The 11,350-nt window shown below is 42.6% G+C and overlaps 1 long non-coding RNA gene across 1 annotated transcript; it reads right to left on the bottom strand.

The window, feature by feature from the left end:
• Positions 1-669: 669 nt before the first annotated feature.
• LOC311598041 lies at positions 670-8,722 on the bottom strand. The gene is made up of 2 exons (XR_014779453.1): positions 8,547-8,722; positions 670-1,496 (listed from the first exon to the last, which is right to left on the bottom strand). It is a non-coding gene; the product is annotated as an uncharacterized lncRNA (long non-coding RNA).
• Positions 8,723-11,350: the final 2,628 nt, after the last annotated feature.

Genomic DNA, 11,350 nt, shown 5'->3' with positions numbered 1-11,350 from the left:
GTAAATGTTAGTTATAGCACTATCTTATTACATAGGAAACAATGACCAGAAAATAAAGGTTTTTATATATTCAGTATAAATGCAATTCTTTAAAGTAATATTGTCAACCTACAATTGGGTTAACCTGTCTCTAATGTGGCAACCACAGTTACAGATGACTGATTGTATATACATACACACTCACACACACTTTGACTTACATCTTATAAGTTTTTAGTTTATTTGTAATTCGTTTCACATTAGTGCTTAAAGCACAGTTGCAAATTTCAAATACTGTCCCTTTATCTGTTTCCTCCCTATTGTATTGTAATGGTCCCTATGACAGCTGTTAATTCTCTTGCAAGTTCTAGTTGTTTTCCTGATTATTTATGCTATGTTTTCTTGATTTATTCAAACACATTGAGCCTTTATAAAACATTGCCTAATGATAGTGGCATGCTGTTCTTGCCTTTTGAACATTTACATTGGAAATGGTTTTATTTTCTAGCACTCGTATTATTGTAAAGCTTTGAAGCAGGGTTTTTTTTCCCATTCCTGGTCTATAAAGAATGTTTTAATAATTATGATGGGAGATTCAGTTTGGTCTGTCTTCTGATTTGTTAATGCAGTAAATTCCATTAATAGGAAGCAAAATGCCGAATCACCTTTCAGTTCATAAGATGAAACCGATTTGCTCATCATGTATTTTTAATATATCACTAGAATTGATTTATTAATATTTTATTTATGTGCTTGCATCTATACTTTCAAACTAGATTATAATTTTTCTTTGCTGCCATTCCTATCTTTGGGGTTCTGCTAGCTACATAAAGTGAAGGAAGGGGTTCTGCTTGGCTCACATTTCCTTCAGTAGTAGTAGTCATCCACTGCATAAGGATTTTTAAGAACTCACCAACTGGGCCCCTTGTTTTGAGAAATGTTTGAATTTAACTCCTTTCACTATCAATCACTGTTAATTATCCAAACAAAAATTTTAACTTTAAGCCAATTGTACCTAAGTTATCATTTCTTTCATGCAAATTTCCAAATATGAGTTCTTTCAAATAGAAAGGTATAGACCAAACAAATAAATTCTAAAAATCTCAATTAGATGAGCATGGGGGGAGGGGTGTTCTTTGTCCATTACAATGGAAAAAATTCCAGTAAAGATGAATGCTTAGAGTAGTTGCTTCTTGGTTTCTTGTTACTATAACAAATATCTGAATCAGCTCACAAACAGATAGGCCAGCTCATGGAGGGATGGTCCAGCTCATGGAGGGATGGGTCAGCCCATGGAGGGATGGTTCAGTACATGGAGAGGGATGGTCCAGTTCATGGAGGGGTGGTCCAGCTCATGGAGAGATGGGTCAGCTCATGGAGAGATGATCCAGCTCATAGAGGGATAGGCCAGCCCATGGAGGGATGGCTCAGCCCATAGAGGGATGGGCCAGCTCTTGGAGGGATGGTCTAGCTCTTAGAGGATTCAGTTCATGATTGTTCAGCTCTATCACCATGGCCTATGGGAAGACATCACACCATGGTAAGGAATGTGTGAGGCAGCCACACTACTCACCTTACAGCAGCTGAGTTGTGAACATAAAGAAGGAGAAAGTAAACAGATTCCCACAGCCTGTTTGTGGATATACCCAGGGGCCTAAGACCTCCCATGAGGCCCCCATGTCTTAAAGCCTCTATCACTATGCAATGGTATCTGAAACAGAAGAACAACGTTTAACACATGGAGCTTTAGCAACACTTACCCAAACCATAGTGGGACCTATCACATCAGTCAGCTCTCTGTTGAGAACCTTTCAGAATGAAATTCCATTCTCAGATGTGTCTTGTGTTCAAATTATCATCTCATAAACCTATATATAATAATCATCAGGGTCTATCTATCGGCCTAGAGGCCAGGTCCTGTTTATTCCCCTTCAAAGCATCAAGGCATCACAGGGTACAGGCACTGGACCCGAAGGAATAAAGCTTAGCCAGGTGGGTGGTCTAGAAGCATCCCAGTCTATTGGTGAATGTCCAGAGGGAGTGAGCCTTCTCAGATATAGCCCTTTCAGTGACAAAACTCTTCCAGTAATACAGTTCTGCTTTATTGGGGGAAATAAGGCCTATATAAACCTTGGGAGAGTGGGTAGGGGTTTTAGGGGTGGATGCATATCATTGGCTTAGGCTGAGGTGCTAGGAATGCTTCATTTACACCGAGAGGAATTACAGGTGTGAGCTGGACATGTCCTTATGAGGAAATCTGAAATCTAGCCACCAGGCTACATGACTACCTCAAGGGTGGCTGAGGTGGTGTTCCTGAGACTACATGTGTTGGGTCACACAGACCCAGAAGAAATAGAGAGTGATCCTTACTCTTTCCAGATGAGATTTTGGGGGGTTGGGGGTGTTAGACACATCTCAACCTCACCCACTCTTGTTCCAAGCCAGTTACCCCGGTCACATGGTCCATGTGCCCCACAGGGGTTCTTGAATTTTAGATAGAAAATTAAACCCTTCCCACAATGGAGAAATGATCAAAATGTACTTGAAAATAAGTGCAGATCCTGTTTATAGAAATACAGCAGGTATTCCTTTATAGTTGCAGACATGCCACTGAAGTCACAGGCTCCATGAAGCAAGTCCTGTAGTTAGTACCATTGGTCCTTGAGCTCACAAGTTAACCATAGGTAACCTGGGCTGTGGGTAAAATGGGGGTGTGAAGCTAGCAACTCTGATGTAAGTTGGCCCTCTTGGCTGGGCTTTAGGGCCACATGGGAAACACATAAAAATGTTAACCCAACTCCTTGCAACACCCAGCCTACCTCAAAGAGGATGATGAGCATCAATGAATCTCCTTATAGAGATGGCCTCAAATATGGCAAACCAGCCACTGGGAAAAATGTCCTCGTTTCTACCACAGAAAGAATTCTGCCCCCAAAAGGGCAAACTTGGATGCAGGCAGAGTTGACAGCCAAGCTCTTCCAAGACAGGGAAAGCAAGTCCTCAATAGTTCCTGCCTTACAAATATGTCTGTCAGATATACTGGGCCAGAAGGCTGAAGATGATGCTCCAACGTTATAGAGAATTTTGGGTGACTGCTCAGGTAGCAAATTGTCTCTGTCATCTTCTCATTTGGAAAGCTACTAACCTGCACTCCAGGGATGCTCAGGAAATCAATTCCTTCTCAAGTCTCTGATGGGGTTGAAGACCAGATAGCTTAGTTTTACAATTAAGCTTAGTTGTTTAGGGGTTAAGATGTTTTTATGTCTAGATAGATGTTTTAAGTTGATAATGATGAGATATGGCAGATATTGATTTACATTCAGAATTTTAGATGCACCAAGATAGGAAAGATGTTTTCTTTAAGGATGCCAAATACACACAGCCAAAACACTATGAATATAACATGAATATAATTCCTAATTGTTCTATGGTTCTTCTTGCTGTATGTAGTTTATTTTAGATATGTATAATAATATAAATGTATATAAAAAAGAAATAAAAATAAAGGCAAAAAGAAATAGAAAAAAAACCCAAAACAACAAACCATTAACCCAGAACATACCAAAGTAAACTTATTTAAGGCCCTGAGTTGATATGTGTTTCTAAGGGACTTCAGCCTCTTGTCAAGAGAACCCTACAGAAAGTTCCTCTTCTGCATTCAGTGTGGCAGCCCCACACAAATAAGATTTTGTGCATCAAGGGAAGAACCCCCATTCCTTCTGAGTGGACAGTCAGATAATGCATATTTTAAAATAAGTTACCCAGGGCATAATTAGTTGTGATGGAATTAAAACTCTGTTTACTGGCAGACACTAACATTTCACCTGCCCCTGCCATGAGAGATGGTGTTAGAAGCGGGCTGGGTAACTGCTTAAACAGCTTTAGGAAGCACCAGGCTGCTTCCTGCTTCCTGCTTCCTGCTGACTCGCCATCCTCACAATCCTGTAACAACCTAATCAATATTTTAACTACTCGGGACTTTCACCTCTTCTCCCAAGAGGACCACATCCCACCATGAAAAACTAAAAAGCTTATTTTCTTGATACTCATCCCAAAGTTTGCCCTGCTTCATCTCAATCCCTTTACTCTTCACCTTGTATCTTGTAACTATCAACAACAAATACGCAAGTGACAGCTTTGTTCAGAGGAGAATGCGTTCCGAAGCCAAGCATTGATTTCTCTGATTACCATCCTCTTTGCAGCCTCTGAAAACTTAGTGTGCGTAGGAGCAGTCACCATTTAATTTTGATAAGTGGTCTGCAAGGTGCGCTCAGAGATTCCGAGGAGCCAAATTAGGACACTGCCTACACATAAGTCACGCTAGGAAACTACTACGGTAAAATATTAAAACGGGTTTATTGCCTAGCTGTTTTTAGCATTTATCTTAATTATTTAAAAACTTATTTTTACGCACTAAGCAATGTTTCCCGTAAACGCCCCTCGGGTTTTGCAGATGATAACAAAACTTGAAAACTAGATGCCTCCATCCCCGCGCTCGGCAGCTTCCTGCTGGCTCTTCACTGTGCATCTTTGAGGTACCCATCCTTCTCATGAAACCCATCAACTAGAGCCTGCCTTTTGAAAACAAAACAAAACAATTTTTCTTCTGTTTTGCTCAGTACTAAACCTGGGATTTCATGTACCACACTCTATCATTGTGTTTCTCTCTCTCTCTCTCTCTCTCTCTCTCTCTCTCTCTGTCTCTCTCTCTGTCTCTCTCTCTGTCTCTCTCTCTGTCTCTCTCTCTGTCTCTCTCTCTGTGTCTCTCTCTCTCTCTCTCTGTCTCTCTCTCTGTCTCTGTCTCTCTCTCTCTCTCTCTCTCTCTCTCTCTCTCTCTCTCTCTCTCTCTCTCTCTCCTCTCTCTCTAAAGCCTACAAGGCACAACATGCTGGACACTGTGAATGCAGTTTGGACAGAAAACCTGGAGGCTCTGTGCATAATGATGGAGACTAGGACAGCATTTGTTTGTTTGTTTGTTTGTTTGTTTTTTACTTCCAATTGAGTCCATTCTAGAACTAAAATCCCCCAACTAGAAGAGTAAGGCAAAGAGACCACCCCTAAGGCTTCTGTAAAGTATTCAACAAACAAAGAGGACTCATCCAGAAGTGACAACCTGTCCCCAAATTTTACATTGCCTTCCTTTACAAAGAGGGAGATAAACGCATGCTGTTTCACTTGTAACTGCAGAAGAGGCAGCAGGGACTCTTCAGTGTTTAGTGCATAAATCACCTCCCTGTAGCTGGGGGGATGGAGAAGAAAGCTTCAGATGGAGAGCACTATAGGGAAGGAAACAAGATTTTTCGACTGAGGCCTAGATGGATAGATGTGAAGAGAGGGACACTGACTGTCATGCAAGTCCCCTGACTGTGGCCGTTATGCCATGGCCACTTCCATACACTACCCTCTGCCCTACACTGCAGTCCTGGCCATAGGTGGCTAAACCACAGTCAAACACTCAATTCCTCAAAGCTTTCTTGGTGGGTCATCAGTTCTCCTGGGGGGAGGGGTACAAAAGCCCCCCACAAAACAGTGATTGGTGGCTCTTCCTTGGAGAGCTTGTGTATGACACCTCCACAGGGGACCAGCCCTGGCCAAGGCAAAGTATAAGTCCAGTGACACAAAGAGAAAGCAGAATACACAGAGAAAATGCAAGAGAGTCACTTGCAGAGGAATAAAGAAACAAGTACGTCATGGCTAAGGCAACCCAGGTAATGACCCAGGTTGTTGGATGGATTGCTTTTCTGTCAGTGGATCCGGAATGCTAAGAAAAGTACTTAAAGGAAAGGTTTTCTTTTGTTCAGCCTTGGATGTCCAATCTAGGCTGCTTCTCCCTCATCACGTGACAGAACACATCATAGAGCACAGATACCATTCTAAGGTGAACGCAGATGGAGGAAGTGCTAGGAAAAGATACAACCCCCATGGACACCACCCCAGTGGCCTGCTTCCTCCAGTTGAATCCCAGACCCCTCCTTTTACCATTTCCCAACAACACTGTTACGATATGACTTCACCCAGGCACTAATCTAGCCGTTAGGTCAACAGTCTTGTGATCTAAGGATCTCACAAGCATGCCCAGCGGTGTGCTTCACTAATCTAGGGGCTTCTTAACCAGTCAGGTTGACAGGCAAGATTAGCTATCACAGTGGGGTTTGCGAGATGATCCTTCATCATAGTCGTGTCAGCTAAAAAGTAAGAGCATTCCTAATGGTGCCGATTTCCCTAAGTCCTTGCTTTTCTGTTATTACTTGTAGACATTTAAAAATAGATGTATTAGGATGAACACACTCAAAACTTTTTCGCTGTTGAATCAAAGCAGCTGGAGCTGACAGTGGGAATGTGTACATGGGATCAGAAAACTGCTTCTGCAAGGACAGTCACCAGACTGATAGTGCTTCTGAAAGTCTTCCATGATCCATCTGAGGCCCAGAGCCTGGGACTATGGAGGCTGTGATGAGCCATCTCCCTTCCTACAAACAAGGTATACCAGCTGTGTCTCTAGAAACAGCTTCAGCACCAGGATGCTGAGGAGATGAAAAAGTCAAAGACAGCCCTCAGAGGAAGCTCTAATGGCCACAGGGAGAATGCTTTAGCTATCCTGGGTACCACGAAAGAAGGGACGAATTTGCAGTGGAACCAGCCAGCCATTGACCTGCATTAAAACTATACCTTTTCCATCTTCTACCACCTCTAATGTGGTTAGCTTGAGAATTTTAAATTAAACTTCTGATTTGCTACGCAATTGAGCTCCTTGGGGGTCATTTATCATTAAACATTTCAAAAACATAAAATGCCTTCAAGGAGAGATTTCTATAAGTCACCAAAGTTTCATAGATTTTTCCTTCAATTTTCCACCTCCTTTCTAGTGACTAGAAAATTTTTTCCAACAGAAAAAAAGGCTGTCATAAGGAAATACCAAGAAGTCTATCAAGAGTTCCCAAATAGAGGAAATTGCCAAATGAAGATATTGGAAGAATTTTAATGATATTCTTCAAGATCACTATGCAAACATGTGACTATTAAGAAATAAACTGTATTTTATATCTGTTGTGTTCTAAATGGCTTAAATCCCACCGACAGCAGATTTCACAAACATGTTAGACTGGACTAAGAGGCAGTGAGGCATTTGTTTGCATATCAAAGCCTTTATTCCCACTGCAGTAACATGGTAGGTGTTAATATGAAATGTTGGGATCTATGACTGTGTGTTTGTGTGTGTGTTATGTACATGTGATGTCCCTGCTGGTGTATACAAATGCAGAGACCAGAGCAGCTCTCTGAGGGTCTTCATCTACTGCTTTGCATCATATTGCCTTGAAACGGGTCTCTCACTGACTCAGAGGCTGGTCATTTTTGGACTGACTGGCTGGCTGATCGGCTTGTGAGCTCTTGGGATCCACCTACCTCAGATGCTGGAGTCATAGGTATGTAAAGTCATGTTCTGCCTTTTTAAAAATTAATTTATTTTTTTATATATTATACGCTGACTTCAGTTTTTCCTCCCTCCTCTCCTCCCTGTTCCTCCTTCCTCCCCCTCCCCATCCATTCCTCCATTTCCCATCAGAAAAGGGGGGGCCTAGCCATAGAGAGACACCAAGCATGGCGTGTCAAGTTGCAATAAGATTATGTGCCTCTCTTCAAGTTAAGGCTGGATGAGACAATCCATTAGGAGGACAAGGCCCCCAAAAGCAGGCAAAGGCATCAGAAATAGCCCCTTATGTTCCTGCTTCCTCTCTTAGGAGTCCCAGAAAAACACCAAGTTGCACAACGATATCATTTATGCAGAGGGCCTAGGTTAGACCCACTCAGGCTCCCTGGTTGTCCTCAGTCTCTGTGAGCCCTGATGAGTTTGAGGATTCTGTGGGGTTTCTTGTGCTCCTTTTAAAACCAAAAAAACAAAGCACAGATGCTACAGATTTGGGACTCAGATCCTGACACTTGAAGAAAAAGTCCTCACACACACAGACCGAGCAATGCACTTCCTGATCTGTTCTTCTTTCTGCAAAATTCATCATACCTTTGCTCGGACAGATTTATCCTATCACCAAAGGTTTGTGCCCAATCTCTCTCAGTTCAGCTTATTTGGAGAGCAGCATTCAGCAGGGCTGTGTGCTCTGAGCTCATTCCTCGGCCTTTGTGATGAGCACAAAGCAAAATCAATCACGGTCTCTGGGCTGAAGGGGCTTGCACTCCAGGAGATAAAGCAAGCACAGAGGCTCTGCCGCGGGCTCCCAACCAAGGAGGCATAAGTAAAGTTTGGAAGCATGTCAGAAAAGGTGTGCTCACTTCCTTGCAGAAGTAGCTAGAGACGTACGTAGAAAGATGCACTCAAGACCAGGCAGAGAACCTGGAGGAAGTGACCAAAGAAGGCACAGAGGAGAAAAGTAAGAAGAGGGCAAAGAGGGGTGACAAGAAGAATTGCACCTTCCAAGACAGCAATGGAAAAACTGAGATCCTGATAGGGAAAACTGAGTGACAACTAGACTTTGAGCACAGAGCCGGCACCAACCCTGTCTTCTTTCTTATGTGTGACACTCAGAAACTATTGGTTGTGTTTGTCTACTTACCTCCTTCAGGTCAGATGCTCCATAAGGAAAGGGCTTTTCTTTTCCTCTTTTGTAGCCCGAAACCACATCATAGTGCCTCGCCCATAATATCTTAAGGATGAATGAATTCCATGCCGTAGAGATTTTCTGCATAGTTGTCATCTGGCATGTCCAACATCTTGCTGCGAGTGGCCGTGTCTAAGCAGTAACCAAAGAGTAAAATTGGATATTGAAGCAGTAAGCCAACTGGACAGTTCATCCGAGTCCTGCTGGCATCTGTCTCTGCCACCCACACAATCAGTGTGAGATTTTTATTTGGGATCACTCAGGAACAAACATCGCCCTCGCTTACAAATGGATCACAGTGAAGGCAGAATAAAACGATGTGAGCGAGACCTTGAGTGTGCCGCCAAGAATACAGCAAGCACTTCATTTGGATAAGTTCCTTTATTATTTAACATTAAATAGTGCTTGTCGATAACATCTGGAAGGCTGTTCAAGATGTCAGCGTGACATTGGCTTTATGTTCAACGCATACAGGCTGGCTGGTAATTCTCTGCTTATTTTGGAATCTAAAATCATACCAACATGATTCTCGCCCTGGTGGGTGTATTAAAAAAATTGCACAGTACACACAGGAAAATGCAAGAACACTCCAATATACAGAGAATGTATGGTTATAAGCAAATATGCTTGTGACTAATACAAAGTTATAAATAGAATAATGACAACTCCCTTGAAAGCCCCTCTGTGTCTCTTTTAATGTAAATTCCCTTCCTCTCTAAGGAGCTACTGCCCAGATTTTCACTGTGGCCCTGTCCTAGCTGGCATTGTTTCTCTTTGAGGTGCTGTCACCTGTGGAGTATGGCTTCTCCTGTTTTAGTGCCTCGTTTCTTTTGACTAATGTCTTTTTCTGAGCCTCTTGAAAAGCACATCCTTATATTATTGTAAGAATTGCACCATGTTGATCCCTCACACTTTATCCATCTACTTAATGCCATGGCTATTTCACTGTTTGTAGGTTGGTGATTCACTTCCAATTTAAGACTGTTGTCAAAATTCCATTTAGAACTTTCTTCTATATCCCCCGCTCCGCCCTCCCCCTGCCACATATACAACTGCTTTACTTGGTGAGGAGTGAGCCTAGGGCTGGCATTCTGTGTCTTTAGCTGTGTGAGGCTCCAATCCTACTGGATACAGTTAGTTGTTTTCCAAAATGAATTCACTAATTTCTATCCCCTCCAAGGCTTACACTTCCCTTTGCAGCCAATGCTCGCGCACATTTTTTTTTAAATTTTGTTCTTTGTTTCATTTTCACCAGTCCATACTGGGATCCTTGAATGATATGAGCTTTAATTGATTTCCTGATTCTCTTTTTTTAAAGATTTTATTTATTGAATATGAGTGCTTTATCTGCAGAAGAGGGTATCAGATTACATTATAGATAGTTGTGAGCCACCATATGGTTGCTGGGAATTGAACTCAGGACCTCTGGAAGAGCAGGCGGTGCTCTTAACCACTGAGCCATCTTTCCAGCCCGATTTCCTGATTCTTAACAACAATGAGCATCTTCATATATTCTTATTGGTTGTTTGGACTTCCATTTTATGAAACTTATATTTTGGTGTTATCTTTTGAAAAATGGTTATAGGCATACATTATTTATTTATTTTTAAAATTAATTAGTTAATTAAAAGTCAATTCACTTTACATCCTAATTGTAGTCCCCTCCCTCCTCTCCTCCAATCCAACCCTCGCTGCTCCCTTTTCCCCCCAATCCTCCCTCCCTTATTAAGGGAGACTCGCCCTCAACCAACCCACCTCAGCACATCAAGTCATATCAGGACTGAGAACAGCCTCTTCCCCTGTGGCCTAGCAAGACAGCCCCACTCAGGGGTTGGGGCGGGGGGAGTGATTGAAAAGCAGGCAAAGGAGTCCATGTCAGAAACAGCCCCACTCCCCTCTAGTAGGGGACCCACATGAAAACCGAGCTGCCCATTGACTATATCTGTATAGGGGGGCTAGCTCCAATCCATGCATGGTCCTTGGTTGGTGTTACAGTCTCTGCAAGGTCCCCCAGGCCCAGGTTAGTTGGCTCTGTTGGCCTTTTTGTGGAGCTTCTGTTACCTCTGGGTCCTTCTATCCTTCCCCATCTCTTCCACAAGATTCCCTGTGCTCTGCCCCGTGTTTGGCTGTGAGTACCAGCATCTGGCTCTCTCCCTTGGGGTGGGTCTCAGGTTGAGCCAAGCATTGGTTGGATAGTCCCTCAATCTCTTCTCTATCTTTATCCCTGTACATCTTTTAGGTAGGGTAAATTGTGGGTCAAAGTTTTTGTGAGTGGGTTGCTGTTCCCCTCCCTTCACTAGGAGTCCTGTCTAGTAAGAGGGTGGCTTCTTCAGTTTCCATGACCCCTGCTGCTAGGAGTCTCAGCTAAAATAATCTCCAAATCTTTCCAGGAGTCTACACTCAGGATGATCTTTTCTAGTTCCACTCATTTGCCTAAAAATTTCATGATGTTCTTGTTTTTAATAGCTGAGTAGTATTTCATTGTGTAAATGTACCACAGTTTCTTTATCCATTCTTCAATTGAGGGACATTCAGGTTGTTTGCAGATTCTGGCTATTACAAATAAAGCTGCTATGAACATAGTTGAGCACACGTCCTTGTGGTATGGTAGAGCATCTTTTGGATATATGCCCAGGAGTGGCATCACTGGGTCTTGAGCTAGAGCTATTCCCAGTTTTCTAAGATTGATTTTCAAAGTGATTGTACAAGTTTGCACTTCCACCAGCAATGGAGTGTTCTCCTTTATCCAGATTGTGGGC

Source organism: Acomys minous (genome assembly GCF_964271855.1).
Source record: "Acomys minous genome assembly, chromosome: 5".
Lineage (NCBI taxonomy): Eukaryota > Metazoa > Chordata > Mammalia > Rodentia > Muridae > Acomys > Acomys minous.
The sequence above is the reverse complement of the archived record's forward strand: the minus strand, read 5'-3'. Positions and strand labels throughout refer to the sequence as shown.